The following is an 18,442-nucleotide window of genomic DNA, read 5'->3' as shown; positions in this document are numbered from 1 at the left end:
GAAGAGCTGAATGGCTTCATCAGATATTTTGAGAAAACATACGCAAAGAGTGCATGTCAGTGGGCTTACTGCTATGGGCAGTACATTGGATTAACAACTAATCACTTGGAGTCAATGCACAAGGCACTGAAGTACTCTCAGTATGGTGGAAAGGTAAATAGGTAAATGGGCGATTGGACAAATTAATCAAAGTACTTTTTATTTGACGTCTGACAAGCTTAACAACAGGGCTATTGCACTTGTGAAAGGAGGAGCAGACCACCGCAAATCTGCCCTATTTTGGAAGCACAGTGGGGATTGAGCTTTGCAAGACCAGTACTGAGAGAGTGGGAGATGGCCAGTGCCATGTTAAGTCCCAAAGGTTGGTGAACTTCAAGCACACAGTGCAAAGGAATAGCAAATCATGCAATGGCTGTGAGCTTCATTGCAAGCAGTGTGAGGCTTGCCACAACATGTTCACATGCACATGTGTTGACCATGCAATGTATGCGCGCATGTGCAAGCATATGCTTGCTGTTGCCTTAGTGGAGCTGCAGAAGCGTAAGTTACCGAGAAGCCAGGCCACTTGTTCCAATTGTCCTTCCAAAGATGGCATCCAAGACCATGCTGTCGATGATGGAGGCTCCCTAATGGCCAGTGCTCAACATATTATGCAGAGCACTCAGCAAGGCTCTACAATAAAAATAGCAGAAAAAACTGATATGCTGAAAGTGAAAGCTGGATCAACTTTCCAAATGCTGATTAACCGGCTTCCAGAGAAATCTGCCGAGGAGCAAGAGGTAATAGACGAAGACCTGACAAAGTTTGCTGCAAAGCATAGCCTTGCAACCACAAAACAGCCAACAGAAAAAAAAGCATGGGTGGTACCTGCAAATAAGAACGTTGAAAAGCAGCCATGGTATAGAGCACCAAAACATAGCAAAATCAAGTCTGCATTAGGTCATCCTCCCACTATGCTGCAGCAGGAAACAGTAAAACGGCAGCTTCTCTCTCATGAACTGGACGAAGAATTCCTGATTAGTAATACTGGAAATGACCAGGATTACTGTAAAATAAAAAAGTAAAATCATGCTTCCTTGCGAATTGAACTTTGTCCAGAGCTGAGAAATGCGCAGTTTATTCCTGTGTAGCAATATGTTCATGGAGTGCATTGACTGAAAACGGTCAATAGCAAGCATAAATAAGGGAAATCAGATAGTGCATCCGTTATAACTTAAGAGGCACCTCGATCTTAAATTGTGCGGTTGCTCGTGTAACATACAGGTGCAGCCATTATAAAGGGAACACGCAAGCATGCCCCAAAGAGAACCAGTGCTCTCCTCAGCGTGTCTTAAAAACAAGTATGTCACGCTTTTCGCTTGTCTTCCTTGAAAGGCGGAACAGCCGTGGACTGTGCATTGGTAAATTAGATTAACTGTTCTTGGCCACATGTTTATTTCTGTACTACCTACACCTTTACATAGATGTGGTATGGTGTGCAGCCATGTAGCAATGGCTTGGATTGTATGTCAGAGGCACCTCCAACCTTGTCACGTGTGCTGCGGGTGTGTGCTTGGAGTGTACATAAATTTGGTATGGTGTGCAGCCATGTGACAGTGGCGTGGATGGTTTGTGAGAGAGGTACCTCCAACCTTTGTCACGTGTGCTGCTGGTGTGTGCATGGAGTGTGCATAGATGTGGTATGGTTTGCAGCCATGTGGCAGTGGTTTGGATGGTGTGTGAGAGAGAGACCCTTCCAACCTTGTCACGTGTGCTGCTGGTGTGTGCATGGAGTGTGCATAGATGTGGTATGGTGTGCAGCCATGTGGCAGTGGCTTGAATGGTGTGTGAGGGAGAGATTCTCGAACCTTGTCGCATGGGCTGCTGTTAGGTATGTGGGCATGTAGTGTGCATAGACGTGTAACAGTGTACAGCGATGTAGTAGTGGCTTGGATGGTGTGTGTTCGAGAGCATGAGAAGAATCTCCAACAGTGAGGGGGGCACAGGTGCAGCTGGCATAAAGTAATAGTAAGCTCTCATTGCAATCCCTTTTAAATTCCAGTATATGTTGGAGTGAAAAAACGGTCTTTTGGTTGTGTATATATGCAGTCAGAGGAAGCATGTACGAATTAAACTCAAGTGTCACCTTTCTGTTAACCAGAACTTTTACAGTAAACATTGTTGCAGTATTTCTATCCAGGTCTAACATGCCCTTAAGGTAAAAAAGCACAGGACATCAGAAAAGGAAGTGTTAGCTGAAAACAGCAATGAAACATGCTCACAAGCCATTGACGATTTCGACAGCACAAAGGGAACCAAGATTTAAAAAGAACTGGCTGAAACTGTCCATGAGACATGCTCACAAACGGCCGGTGATGACTCAAACAACAGAGATGCCGTTGTTGAATAGGCACCAGTGATGTGTATGGCTGTTCTCAAAGAGTCTGAATTTTATGTTCGCATTATGACTGCCCTGGACATTTTCCAAGGCAAGTGCAGCAAATGCCATCTTGTTGTTTTGATGGACCAGTTGCTGTGGCACAGGAAAACTTACAGTAAAGACTAAGCCTAAGTGCATATGAATGCACTGCTGGCAATGTACTGAAGTATTTGCCTACTCATTCCTAACTGCATGTTTCATTCTCACTTAGTGAAAACTATGTAAGCAAAAGTTTTGTGCAATGCCAGATAGTTTTGGGGTGGAACTTATAAAATTCTAATGTATCAGGCCAAAGTTGGTTGCTTGTATAAAGTGCAGTCAGGTAGCGGCTACCGCTACCGATGAACCCTGGTGCACTGAATTATAATGAGCCTACCTTGTCGTTCAAGTGGCAATATCAATGATCCTCAGTACAACTTACTTCATAAGTGCTACGGGCTTCCAGGTGCTGTCTTGAGCCATGCTAACATCTGGAGCAATGCACAGCTGCGTAGCTGTGGGTTCAGGTTGAAAGAGCCAGCACCTCCACTAACTATGAAGAGGCATTCTAATCCTAGGCATTGTTGATACAGGCCAACAATACGTAGTGCTTGTCATGCTTGCAATGCAGGAAGCTTGTTGTATCTTTGTGTGCAGAGCAGAATGGGCAGCAGAAATTCATATAGAGAACTAGGTTTTTACACTAGACTAGCCATGCAAATTTTAGGCTGAACCACACTGGTCATAGGAATAAGTGCTCACTTGCCCTCAAGAAGAAAAAATGTAGCTTTTTCTCAAGTTTTGTGCACTTCCGATGCATGTGTTTCCATTTGTTTTTTCAGATTTCATCAGGAAAATATTGAATGCACAAAGTAGCATCCTAATATGCTGGCTGTTTGTAGCCCCTGGCAACTGAAGATGGCAGATTTCAGGGGAGGATTCTTTTGCGAGATAGTTGGTGGGCTGCTTTGGCTGAGTTCTTCAGCATAGCAAGCTCAAGACACAGCAGGGAAGAAGAGTGCCATTTGGTAATTTTCTTAAAGCCCACATTGTCATGCGAAGGAATCTGATATCCCATGTCAAGCAGCACCAGTGTGAGTACATTACAGGCCTCAAGTATTTCCTTTCTAATCATTGTTTCTTCCCAAAATTTTCCTCATCGGAATAGAAAACTCATGCCGCTATGCCACCTCAGTGGTTCTGGTGTCTTTAGATCCCAGGGGCGCGGGTTTGATCCTGGCCGTGGCGGCTATATTTCAGTGGAGGAAAAATACAAGAATGCCCGTATGTTGTTGAAATTCTGCGAACGTTAAAAAGCCCCAGGGGGTGTAAATTAATCCGGAGACCTCCATTATCGTGTCCCTCATAGCCCATGTGTCGCTCTCAAATATATACTTCACATTTAAAAAAATTTCAAGTCCCTCATTCCCCACTCAGAATCTGCATGTATGAGGACATGTTCTCTGGCGCTGCTCAACAGAGAACCTCTTGACAATTAGGAAGCATTTCTCATCTTTAGGAAATTAATTAAATTCATTTTTTTATTTTCCATGTACACATGGAGAGGGTCGAGGGAAAAAGCCAGTAAGATGTGGCTTTACGAGCCCCTCGGCTTCTACACACATGACTGCATGCAACATGAAGCGAAACATATGCAGTCAAGATAGGGGATGAAACAGCAATAATAGCAAACAAAAGAACAAAAAACTATCGCAAACAAAGCGCCTCTGAGGCTACTTAATGAACGCCGTCTCATGAAAAGAATTCGAAAGAAGCAGTGAAATATGCATGTTACAATCTAAAATATAGCACATACACTCTGTATATCTTTTCGGCATACTCGGGACACGCCAACATTTGCAGCATGAAAATTATTTAAAAGACGGGGTAACATGTTTGCTAGGCTATTGTTACCATACATTGTGCGGCATGTTGGAACGTGCCACAATTTGCTATGTCTCTGTGCGTAAGTTTGTGCTTTTAGCGAAAGGTGCGCTATGTCGCTCATGTTATTTAAATTTTGTTTTATTTCTTTTTTATACCTTTCAGCCAGCCTAACATGGTACATTTGAAATATTTTTACAGCACCCAGTCAAATCGCACTACAGGATTCTAAGACAGAAAATTTCTGTAGTCTGTAGTCTTGTATTTTGGGCATGTCTTGTGTAGTCTGTCTTGTCATTTGTAGTCTGTCTTGCCTTTTGTAGTCCGTCCTGTCTTCTGTAGTCTGTCTTGTCTTTTATAGTCTCTCTTCTGTTGTCTGTCCTGTCTTGTGTAGTCTGTCTTGTCTTCTGTAGTGTGCCTTGTCTTCAGTAGTGTGTCTTGTGCAGTGCTCGTACACTGTGTCGCAGTCGTTACTGTGTCACCTGTCAATTAACACAGGATTTGTGTATTCTGGAGTAGGCAATGCACAAAACGCACAGGTTGTTAATGGTCGCCTGTCAATTACCGCAAGCTTTGTGCATTCCAGAGTAATTCAAGCACAAAACCACAAGAATTGAAATGAAAATGATCAATATTTATTTACTGTTTTGTGCTTTTTTTCGAGCTTGCTGATGCATGCTGTCCAGCGTTGTCCTGGCCGCAGGTTCCTAGATACATCATCCATGAGCCAATAAAAGGGGTCTTTGTCTTGGCTGAAAAAAAGAAAAAATAGAGATCACCGCAACGATTTGCTCAAACGGAATGTGAAAGCGTTGACGCCTCCTCGAGACTGGTCGCCTTTAAAATTTGGCGCCATGGTTGTTTTTCGTTCAGTTGATTGGTTATCGATTAAGTTTCGTTTTACCCTCATTTCATCCCAGCAAACATGTTGTTTTTTCAAATTTTCCGCCATGCATCGTTCCCTCCGACTCACTGAATACGCGCCCAGTCTAATCACCTGTTCATTGCCTTTGCTTCTCAATAAATACCTAATTGCCTCTAATTTATCATTCTTTTTTCTATCTCCTGGTACGTATAGGTCACTTATCACTAGTCACATGATTGCTCACTTCGAGTTTCCAAACTTGGCGCCAAGCTTTGGCTTCGTCCATACTTCCAGTTTTTCAAATTTGGCGCTACGCTGTAGCTCCACCTAATTTCAGCGTGTTCAAATTTTGCGGCATATTTTCTCTGCCCCAGTCACTTTTCCGCCATTTTTGGCTGTAAATAAGTATCCGATAACGAATTTTTTTCTGCGCAGCATCCTCACATCATCCTCTATCAATTACAACCACTCGTATGATGCTATCTCTTGAAAGTTGCCCACAATCTGCGGTCACGATCCGCAGCAACATAGCCTAGTAAAGTTCCCACTTTGTTTAAAATGTAATACTGAAAAAGATTCACGACTGGGTGAGTCGGTACTGACCCACCTTAAAACCAGCCAGAAGACACAACACACGAGAAAACATGAACTCAAGAAGAGGCTGGACTAACAAAAATTTTATTGAAGGGTTTTGATTGATTTGATTTCTTAGAATTTAATGTCCCAAAGCGACTCAGGCTATGAGGGACGCCGTAGTGGTGGGCTCCGGAAATTTCGACCACTTGGGGTTCTTTAACCTGCACTGACAACGCACAGTACACAAGGCCTTTAAAATTTCGTCTCCATCGAAATTCGAATGCCGCGGCCTGGATCGAACCCGCGTCTTTCGGGACAGCAGCCGAGAGCCATAACCAATGAGCCACCACGGCGGCATCATTGAAGGAAAGCCGCTAAAGAAGGCCCGCGAAGAGATACGGGCGCACTATTACCAAAGCAGTGAAAGGGCGAAATGCAATCAAAAGTGTCTGGCATTCTAATGAATCATCTAAAAAAGCAAATTCCTTACCAACGGCTTAGCCACACGTGCCCTTAGCCTTACCGATGTAGTAAGCCTCAACTATCTACCGACAGATTTATCCCTTCTGTAAACCACTGATGTGTCGTGGAAATTAGGCGTGCAAAGAGACAGGTCATCTTCAGATTTGAATTCACAAGATTGAGCGTGCAGTGCCAGATTAGAATTTTTCTTTCCCCTATAGAGTGAATGTGCTCAGTCAGGTGCAAATTCAGATATCTGCCTGTGTGCCCATAGCAGTTGCAGCCATAAGGCAGTGGAACGCAATAAATTCCATTACTTTTGCAAGTGGTGAACCTTTTTTAGGTGACACTGTCCATTTTGGATGATTACCTATAGTTGTATCAGGCCTTTTTTTATTGGCTACGCAAAGGCCTCCTGTCTTGCACTTCACTGTTAAGACAACAGCAACATTACGCTTTGCCGCGACTTTCTTAAGACTGTGAAATACTGTGGAGGTAAGGTATATCAGCATCATCCGAGTATGTGTTCCTTACTTTCGAACGAGTGAAAACATGCTATGAAAGGTTTTTTTGAGGTGGGTAAGTGGGAACCTAGCTGCCATTAGCTTGGAAACCTGCTACAAGAATGCGTCCTCAGCATAATGATTGCATGACTTATGTAAAGCTGATGTAATGCACACAATTGCACACCCATCAAGTGTTTACATTTTTACTGACCTCTACCAGCGATAAATACACATCTTCATCATCCTTCCCCAGCCACGAGTGATCTGACTCGTAGCTAAAAAGAGCCTTCCCCGTTCTTTGGCTGTAGCCCCTACAAACATGGTCGTCCACAAAGCGCAGGTCTGCATCAAGAAATTGCCAACGGTTCTGCTTAGACAATTCTGATGTAAAAGACAGGCCTTGACCGCACGTCCTAAAGACTCCTAAAACATCTTGTGCCAAATTATCTGAGCCTTCCATGTCCAGAAAAATTAGGTAGTCATGAACGTAACGAAATACTACTATGCCAAGGTCTTCCAAACAAGGCTCTAATGCCTTATCGACCTTAGACAAAAAATGTTGCTGAGCAAAGGTACGACCTGCGTGTAAATACCACCCGGCCAACTGACAAATGCAGATTTGCAGCAAAAGGACAGCAGCAGAAGGCATGAAGCTAGCAACCGAAATCACGCAATCTTCTGTAAAAGCATGTTCATTGTTCACCCTGATGCAGTTTTGCACACGCCTCAGAGGTCTATCATGTGACAATGAATAGTACAGGCCCTCCATGTCGATGCTCACTGGAGAGCACCTGCCTAGGTTACTGTCCATAAGAAACTAGAACTCCTCAGAACTCCACTTTTGTGAGTTGGCAGGGCGGTATTTACATCAGAAATCAGGCGTATGCAGAGGGTCCTAGGTTGCACCGTTCCTCCGCGACATTTTTATGTCCAGAGTCGATACCGCATCAAAGCCCTGTTTGGAAGACCTCGGCATAGTAGCATTTCGTAATGTAGATAGCTAGCAATTTTCTTGCACAAGGAGGGCTCAGATAAGTTGGCACAAGACGTTTTAGAAATCTCCAAGCATGCGGTCAGAGCCTATCTTCTACGTCTAAATTTCACTAAGCATAACCGTTTGCAGTTTCTTGATTCAGACCTGCGCTTTGCGGACGACCACATATGTTGGCGCCACAGCCCAAGATCGGGAATCCTCTTAGCTATGAGTCAAACTACTCGAGGCTTGTGTAGGACGGGTTGGCAATCGCATGCATCACGAATGTTTTATGTAAGTCATTGCATCACAGCGTTGAGAATGCATTCCCCGAGCAGGTTTCCAAGCCAATGGCTCCTGGGTTCCCACTTGCCCATCTCACGCACCTGTCAGTGTTTTTACTCGCTCGAGGGAAACGAACACCACTCGCATGATGCTGACGTAGTTGAGCAGCAAAAAAAGCGGCCTCTATACCTTACCTCCACGCCATTTCGCACCGTCCCAAGAAAACTGCACCAAAGTATGATGTTGCTGTTGTCGACAGCTAAAAGCGAGGTGTGAGCCCTTTGCACCACCGTTCAAACTAGGCTTGGTACAACTACGAGTAATCGGCCGCTATGCACAGATTCAGGTAAAAAATGTTCACTTGCAAAAGTAAAAGGGTTTCTTGCGTTCAACTGCCTTGTAGGTGAAACTACTATGGGCAGACAGGCAGATGTCTGAATGTGCACCTGGCTGATAGCACTTTCACTGTACAGAGAGGAAGGCAAATTCTTGCCAGACACTGCACATTAAATGTGAATGCAATCGGAGGACGACCTTTCTCTTTGCAGGCCTGATTTTTGCGGCACATCAGTGGTTTGCGGAAGTGATAAATCTGTCCTGATATAATTGAGGCTTACTACATCGGTAAGGCTAAGGACATGTGCCTGACTAAACTGTCAGTGAACCTTCACTGTAAGGAAAAAGTTTTTTAGATGGTTTACTAGTACGCCAGTGCTTTTGAATTGTTTTTTACCCTCTCGCTGCATTGGGGTTTTACATGCGTGAATCTCTTTGGAAGACTTCTTTTGCCGCTTTCCTTCAATAAAATTCAGTTGTTAGACCAGCCTCGTCTTGTACTCATCTCTTCTTCGGTGTCGTGTCTTCCGGCTGGTTTTAGGATGTAATACTGAATGCCGGAAGACAGCCATTTTTGAGTAAACGCACTTATAATGACCACAGCTATAATGAGTGTTTAATTATTACAAAAATAGTGTTTACTTTATTATTTTTACATGAATTAAATGACACTGCATCAAAATAAAGAAAGGACTAACCCTCATGGCCAAATTGCAGTTACAGCATACAAGAGGACACCATAAACCTGCCCCAGATGCAAAAGCTTGCACTTCAGGCCAATGCAGAAATAAGATCAGATTACTTCCCAAACTGCACGACACTGCCACGCTAAGAATTGACAACCAATAAAAAGCAACAAAAAGCGAAGCAGCCAATCTCATGTACACAGGCTGCAAGGTCAGGCCAACAAAGATGTGTAAGGAGAAATCTGAAAAAAGCCACCACAATCACATAATTTTTAAGTTTTTCAAAGCACACGGAGCCCTTTAAATGGCAAATACTTTCCTGAAATAACCTAACTGAAGCGGCAATTTTTTTTTGAGCAATTAATTTTTTCATGTACTTCATTGTTCTTGAAGCATGGACAGGTGCAGAGTAGTCAGTTTAATGCATGCATCGCTAAGCAATGTCATGCCAAAAACTTCACTTACAGAAAAAGCTTGCCTTAATGAGTGAATACCCGTGGCCATCCACTAATTTCCCAGCCTGCTGCAGGTCCCTGGCACAAATCACATGCAACTTGGTGGCTTGCACAACTTCCATGCAACTCTGGGTCTTTAGCTGTAAAAAAATTGAGGGATCAGCGAGAGATCAAATTTACATGCACTGCTTTCTTTCAATGACCGACTAAGAGAAACCAGCGTTTTCTGTGAGCGCAACTATTTTTTCACACTAGCTTTCTACAGTAAACCACGTTTATCACGACCTCATTAACACTGTCTTGCAGCAAAGTCGCAGCAATACTGTGTAGAGCTCTATGGTTTCAAATGCTTGTTAACTCTGAGCCCTTGGGCTTGCTCTGGTTAACGCATGAAACCGTGGAAAGGGCAACCAGAGCTTCGAGCTTTAAGTATAGGAATTCAGAAGCTCATTGGTCCTGTGGGAGAAGTTTTGGCTGGGTGACACAGTAACAAATGCTGCTCCAGTTACTTTCACTCCATTGCAAAAAACATGCACAGCAGAGACCGTTCCTCCATTTTGCATTGCAGAAACATTCACTGAAATTCAAAGCACGCACACTAAACGCACACCTACCTTGCAATACAGCTTCATAATTATTGGTATAATTATTGCAATGAAATACCTGTCAGTACATGTAGTTTTAATTTATCCAAAAATTATAAGCAACCGAAAAACAATAAACAATAAAAGAGAAATAAAATAACCAAAACTGTTTTAAAAATCGGTCAGAAGAAATATGTGACATCCACTACACTCCAGGAGTTCTTCGGCTATGTGCACCTTCAAACCACACTTTCTTACAGGGACATTTGCACATTAATTGGGTTGAACCTGATGTTTAAGAATCTTTTTTGAGTTCAACATAGAGAGAAACCAGGTTTAACCCAAAAACGAAGGGCCCTACACATTGCATAACAAGCCCAGATGGTGCACTTGAGTTGCCTCTTCCATAAGTCTCCAATTTTCCAGTCCTTCACAAGCTGCATGATCCCTGTCTGCTACTAGTCAAATTTCGCTATTCTACCTGGCCCAGGGCTTCCCACTGCTTTTCTCACTCTTGGAATGCTGCAGCCCTAGCAGATCATTAGCTGTTTATTTATTTACATTTATGCAGCGCCACGAAGGCATAATTGCAGGGGAATACATACATACACAATAAATCCTACAGCAAGTGCCATCTTTTTGTACAGGATGGGAAAGAATCTATGGCAGATGAGCAAAAGAGCATCAACAGCGCTTTCATATCAGTTCGAGGTCAACAACAACAACAATATCAGCCAATTGTTCTGGGAAGAAGAAGAGGAAAAGCAGAAAAACAGCAGCTGTGCATGCGTGCACATCACTATTCCGACAACAGTGCTCGGAACTTTGCCTCGGACTGGCATTCAACGATACATTGAGGCAGCTTACAACATTCATTGATGGCATGCGCAAAGAAAAACAGTTTGAACACATCAGTACAGCAATTTATCTCATGTATTTTCTAGTCGTAGTTGTGCCTTCTGGACACAAAATTAGGTGGCAGCAGATAAGTTTTGGGGTTTCCTTGAAATAAATGCGGTGAAGGAATTCAAGTTCATTCGTAAACGCCGCTCCCCCAGAGAGGCCCAGTTCAGGTCCTGCTTGATATTGTTACTTCGATAATTAAAGTATATTTGGTGGCGACAAACAACGCCGCACAATTCTGAACGCGTTCCAGCATATCACAATAGGTTCTGATTAGAGGGTCCCAGACTGATTAGGCATACTCCATAATTGGTCTGATATTAGTGAAGTATAAGCGTACCTTAACCTTCTGAGGAGCGTCCCAAAAATTTATTTCCAAAAAATTTAGCATGCTTGATGCCTCTGCCAAAATATATTGTCTGTTTTCTCTATCATTCTCATTTTATCACTGCACTCTCCACAGCAAAACTGCTGGATATTGTACTATCAACAAGTTTGTGTGGCATGCAAGTGGCTTGTATCACGACGAATAGGTGTAAATATAGCCTTGCCAATTTGCCATGCCACTACAGCTGCAGCCAGATGTCATTTTGTGGAGCAGCACCGTGGCCTTACAGTGGTGAAGTTTGCAGCATTTTGTTTAAAACATGAGTGTGAAGGGAAGGCTGTTTATATTGCATGAAAACAAAGGAATCACACGCATACTGGAGTTTGTAAGAATCCCCTGTGGACATTACAAAACACTGCCACCCTTGCTTTATCTTTGCCAGCTAACAAACTCCATAACTCTTCTGCAAATACTTTGGTTCATAAAGACAAGCTGCCGTGATCTCATTTGAGCACAGTGGACTTTCCCTAAAGCCAAACTTGAGTACATGAGTGTCTCACTATATTAGGCAGATCTAACTGGAGTAAAGTTTTGCAGTGTATTCGAGTGAGTCAGCGCGTCACAGCGAAGGTTACGAAAACAAATGAAAGTTTATGAGCTTCACAAGTGAACGAGCTTATCCAATCTATTTATGCATGTAACTGAAACATTTGCCTTGAAAAGAAGTTTACCGCTGCAGGTCACAGCACTTCTGTGCCAGGTAGCTCATTACAAAAGAAGTCTGCATAGATAGCGTGATAAGTAATGTAAGTATGGTTGAATATAAAACTAACTATCCTTAAAAATAGAACTTACTATCAAGGCCATAGCTCTTGGATTTAAGCTTCACATATTTCTGCATAATATACTGCACACAGAACTAACAAAGCAATAGAGCAAGAGAGTGTTTCTAATGAAATGAAAAACAATATTTATCTGGCATTCAAAAATAATGACCTGCTACTCAGCGAGGAAGGGAATAAGAGAGGCAAAGATGAAGGAAAAAAGGTGCAGAAAATTGTTATGTTCAGAAAATAATTATAAGTTTAAAGAAATTTACAGAAATCATGCAGCCACTAAATTTGCTTGGTTTTATGAGGTTTAACACCACACAGCTGCGCAGGCTATGTTAGATATTAGAGAAATGGATAAATCTTTAAGTGTGCTAACATCACAGAGTTCCTGCACCTCTAGCATTTCGTCTCCATCAAAATGCAACCACTGCAGCTAGAATTGAACCTGAATCTTTCGGGTGAGCAGCTGAGTACCATACCCGCAGCTCCCAGTTGGGGTGGCATGCTTAGTTTAGTATATTTGGGTTTAACATCCCAAAGCGACTCAGGCTACAAGGAAAGTTGTAGTGAAGGGGTGAAATGCAACAAAGTGGTGACTAACAGGCTCTACAAAGTTCACTAGAGAGTGAGCATTGATGAGGATTTAGAGTTGGTCTAGCCTACCAATGCACATATTTGCACAGATAATTCATTATATGTATATGGTGCCTATGACAGGCTCTGGTTCCTAAAACACAAAGCAATATCTCCAGAAAATGAAGCCAACAGCACAGTTCCTTGCTGCCAGCAACCACTCAACTACCCAAAAGGACAGTCAGCTTTTAAAAACGCATGCCCTGCCCATTTCTATTCGAGATTTAGGCTCAGATTTTGATTTGCATTTATTGCCAACTCACGCAGCTTTCTCTTCAATCTCTTAGCATTATCGTGTGATTTTTATTTCAGTGGTTCACTGCACTATTCGCTATTTTAAACCTTTTAGCGTACCAACTTTTTGCCCGACAAATTTGTAGCAGCAACGCAGTATAAAATTTTCCCTTTTGAGCATACTGCAAGGTGCTCTTCGTAACTTCTGCGTGCATGCCAAAGGCCTTAAACCCCAATCTACTCACAACCATTTCTCTCAATTGCTCTGCATTTGTGCATGACCTGGCTCAAATGTGCAGATGACCTGGCCTAGATGTACTCTGTTACCACTTCCAGTACCTCACTGCCTATTGTAAAATGTTCTCTTTCCGGGTTGTTGGGTATTTTAGCTCTGTTCATTTGCGCATTGAGTATTTATATCCGCAGTCATGAACTACAATTCCTCATCACTGATACTACAGCAATAACATCATGAAACCGGATGTAACTAAGACGATGTAACTAAGCCGTTCTCCACAAGTCTGCATTTCCCAAACCAACCCATTGCTAGACAAAGATGGTCACCTCATCTAGCATTGCCACATCTCATTCACTCTATGTGTTCTACACAGCAAGGCACTATTGATTTCAGGTCACTGCTGCCAAAAATACACTTATGACAAACTTCATACGCTTGCACTTAAGAATTTGCTTTCTACAATCATCATACGTACGTACTCACTAGGCTTTCTCGTCACAGGAGGCTGGCACCGTAGTGTGGTGTTTATCTCTCGTCAGTGTTCACACATGAACGCATGTAGTATATGTTCGTTATTGTTTCCGCTCGACATACTGACAAAGACGAGAGAGGACACTTAGCTTGTTGTCTCATCGGTGACAAGTTTTCGCTTGCCAGCTTTCTACCAAGGCCTGACTTTGCGACTGACAGCGTCTCGTCGGCATCGCTCGTTACAAAGGCTTTCACACCACTGAATACCTGGGCATCATTCGTGCTGCTGTAGTGATTATAGTGACTACAGAGTTCTTATGTGCGTGTACGACCAGTGCTATGCCCACAGGTTCTGCTAGCAAGCCCACAGGACCCCATCAGCAAGCAGTGACTTTTGAGAGGCGAGTTCAACGACGTTCTAATATTTCAGGCTGCACGCCTTGCTTTCACTTAATGCGGGTGAAGGTTGCAGTGACTCCTAGGTAGGCCAATATTATGTTGCACGGAGAAACTGTGATTGAAACTTGCTAGAATGTGCCTGTTTTTGAACCGTAAAAAAATTAATATTGTTAGTGTTTAAAATCCTGTACCCTTCCCTTCTAAACAGCAAGAGCAGCTTATGCAAGAAACAGAAACAGAGATTTCTTGAAAAAATCAAAAAAAGAGTAAGTGCAATGCATGTGTAATCGAGAGAAGATATAAGCAATACCACACTAAAACACTGGGAGGATCCATAAGTGTGTGAACGCATGAATGGGTGGCAATCAGATGGCTAAATGAGATTAGGAAATTTGAGCAAAAAGTTTTGGTTTATGGGGGTTTAACGTCCCAAAGCGACTCAGGCTATGAGGGACGCTGTAGCGAAGGGCTCCGGATATTTCGACCTCCTGGGGTTCTTTAACGTGCACTGACATCGCACAGTACACGAGCCTCTAGAATTTTGCCTCCATCGAAATTCTACCACCGCGGCCGGGATCGAACCCGCGTCTTTTGGGCCAGCAGCCGAGCGCCGTAACCACTCAGCCACCGCGGCGGCCTTTGAGGAAAAAGGGTGTTAGCATGTGGCACAGGATACCGTTACCTAAGATGAACTGGAGAACCATTGTTCTGCACTAATTTTAATGGCACATTCACACGACAGACAAAATCACTAACTCCAGGAACAGACTGCGCATCATGCGACTTAATGTCAATCACAATTGCAAATGGCACCGGCACTGCGGACTGCACATGAGGAAAAGTAGACATATTTTGCTTTCAACTTTGAGCAGCAGTCACCTGCGCTTTTAAGTGCAAAGCTCTAAAGTACGGCAACATTGGCACTTTGTTTTACTGACATGAGGGTGCTCGTGAGCATTCAAGCCCTACGTTTGATTTGCGCCAAATGTGTTAATTGCGAGGCATGTTTAACTAAAGAGGGGCACCTAACAGGGGTGTCGGCCCTCCGCTAGGGCACCTCTTCTTTATTTCCCTTATATATCCCTCCTTATATCAAGGTGCAAGTGTGCACAAAAATGTGAGACAGTTACTGTCACATTTCTTTCAATTTTTTCTTCAACTAACTTTAAAGTTTTCAAGGATTCAGCTTTAAGAAGGTAGAGGTACAAACTGTGGAGTATAACCCTATGCCATGGCAATAAACCAGCAATAAATCTTTGCTGACAGCAGCTTGCCCAGTGCATTGCAAAGATCCTATGCCTTACAAGGATTGGTGTCATCGTGCAATGTTACATTACTGACTGACAATTTGGTCTCTGTATCAGAAATACTGGTAAACCATCATAGTAGAGAAAAATGTTTCTAAAGGGATAAATGAACATATAGGTCCTTTTCTAGGACACACATGCATACAAGGGTTCAGGTGTGCAATGTCAAAGCACGTTTATGTTGACTGCAGCTGTGTCTACACCAGCGACTGTATTTTGTACAAGTCTACAGTTCTGGTAATTTTAAGCTGAGGTACTGCTGTGAAGTGCCTGTAGAGTTTGCATGCATTTCTAAACCTAGCTGCAAGCCTATGTTGAAAATAATTTTCTAAATAGGCAGCTATCACTGTAAAAGAATAACCACCATGAACGGATCAGCAAAGAAGACACAGCCGAAGGCAGGAAGCACGCATGGCACAATAGATGCTGGCAGCTGGCAACTGCAAATAAATACATCCAGAGAAACAGCTGTCAGTGGCTGTAGCAATGTCATGAATGACAAGAAAGGAAATCGTTTACTGCTTTGAAAACTAAAATTAGGCGTAATATAATTAAATAAAAACCAATAAATTAGCCCTTGACAAAAGAAATGAACAGATTTTATGTAATGCACCCATATACATTCATTGAGAAGAGTCACAATGACTGTTATAACCACACTGAAAGATGAGCTGGCTGAAATACCGCACACCAATTTGAGTATAGGATGCGCAGGTTTTCATTATTCCTATCAAGGTGCCTTGCATCAATGTCTAGGTATTAAATTGAAAGTTGCAACCAGTGTGCCTTGGTTAAATGAGAAGAGAGAATGGAAAAAAGCATGCATTCACTAGCAGGAAGCTTGATATCTCACAGCACAGCTTAGCATCATAAAAAAATTGGTAGCGCAGTTAACAAATCTGCATACAATTAAAGATCGCACAAATTTGTCGACTGGCAACGAAAGTAAGGGCAAGAGAAAAAAAAAACAAATAACACTCGTGAGTGCGGTGAAGGGAGGTTTGTGGGCAGGATCCGTGCCTGGGAAGAATTCCGAGCTCGGAGAATGGCGCTGAACCGAGAATAAATAACAAAGTGAAAATAAGTAACAAAAAACCATCGACAATGGCGAACGACTTGAATGCGGGCCGCACAAGCGAGAAATATAGCAAAAAGGCAGAAATTCTAAATAAGTGTGCAGTTGTTTCCCTTACAGCTCGCAATGAACAGAAGGAGAGGAAGCATCGACGCTTACAGCTCAGAAGACGCAAGATTGATATTACTTTGACGTAACACTGCCTCAAATTCTGTTTAATTGGGGAAGCACAGATAAGTTTACGAATGACAAGGCAAGGAATATGCACCAGCCTTTAACATGCGATCACTTTCTCAGAATAATTTAGTATGACGAATATTAAGGCACAAGCAGTAATCCGATAAGTACCTACCCTGAGCAAAAATTGTGCGGTGTCTCATGGCAACTGGCCTAGCGCGAGCGCTCCGTCGCGCGGCACTTCTCGCTCATCGTCTTCTAGCAGTGCAAATCCATGCTTTTGTACTTAGTGTCGAAGCGCTAGCAAACGGAAGCGTAACTCTGTTGTGATATCTGGTGCCATTCATATTTACCACGGCCCGCGAGTACTAAACGCACATAAAGACAATGAGAACACCTGTCATGCAGGATATAGGCCCTGCTTTTTTGGCGCCGCATTATAGCTCCGGCAACTGCATGCAGACTGCCTCCACTCACATCCCTATATAGCCGCATACAAATAGCGCGTGTGAATACAGATCATTAGCAAAGAAACGCAGAGCGGGACTCACCGGTCCTGCGAATTATCCAGGCTTAGTAAAACCGCGCAGGAGGGTTCGTTGCCTTTTCAGAAGAGAAGACGTCGCAGCACTGTCTTTCTTCGCGGCTTACCCGTTGAGACTCACCAATGTAGACAGGCCGTAATTCTGGTCGTTGGCTTACAAAACACACTCCTGCTCACCTTCCTATTGAATGAGTTCTTCACACGTGTCCGCCGTACAAGCACTCAAGCAATGCCTCAAAGAGCAAAATAATACAAAACGCGACGCGCCGTTTGCGCTGCAATGGCGCTGACGGCTGCGCTTTCGCGTCGTTGAAAAATTGCAACCGACAAGAAGTTTGGTTTTTAAATCGCGAATATTTAAATTATCTTCACAACAAAGACATTGCATTTTTAAAAACTCTTTTTACAATATTTATGAATAATAAATTGCTTTCAGTTACTTTTTCTGGCATGTCGTTTGTAGAAGCTGCGATCCTGTGATCCCCTGAAGTGGCCCGGATGCCCTAGCAAATGACGGAGCAGACCACACTGTTGATGGAATGCAAATTCGTTTGATGCCAGATAAAATCATTGAGTTGCGACAAAAACAGCGAAGAAATGCGCCTTATCTCAAGCTGGCGAATATCGTGGATAAGTTAAACGCAATTGGCACTATGAAGAGCAGCTGCGATGCATTAGTTTGCGCGACACTGGCAAGCTCACCGTAGGTCATGAAACTTAAAAGCTTAATCTGTGACCAGTACAAGCTGATTGCTTTGATATCAACTGCGTTACGAAACTACGTCGATACTTGCGTCTCACTTTAGCTAATATGCAACAGCGGCTAGCACTCGCCGCATCGTGATCGCGTGTAGTTTAACAAGCAAGAGCCCACTAGTGCATCGAAGCAGCCGTGTTTTCGAGTTCACATCGTTACGTTAAATACGAGATGTTTTGGTACGCACTGGAGTTGAAGTTCTCAGCCTGTGCGTCACGGATGGAGACGATGGTGTCGCGGACGATCTTAACTAAGATCTGCCGCAACACAGCCGATAACCCAAGCATATGGGCGTTAAAAGTTATTCACCAGTACTGCAAACGTGGGCATAAAGTATCGCTCAGTCGCAGGCCAGTCGATCGCTGCTCGATTGTCCAGCCTTCCGAGTAGAAGTCGCAAGTTGTTGAGCCAATCAGTGAGCGAGCCGGAGTGATTGAGCCGAGCTTTCGGGAACGACGACGTCCACGGGCGCGCCTGGCAATGAACTACACGCTACCCCCTGGCTGCCCTAGTCGTCGCTAAACCTAGCCGGT

Source organism: Amblyomma americanum, chromosome 7 (assembly GCF_052857255.1).
Source record: "Amblyomma americanum isolate KBUSLIRL-KWMA chromosome 7, ASM5285725v1, whole genome shotgun sequence".
Lineage (NCBI taxonomy): Eukaryota > Metazoa > Arthropoda > Arachnida > Ixodida > Ixodidae > Amblyomma > Amblyomma americanum.
The sequence above is the reverse complement of the archived record's forward strand: the minus strand, read 5'-3'. Positions refer to the sequence as shown.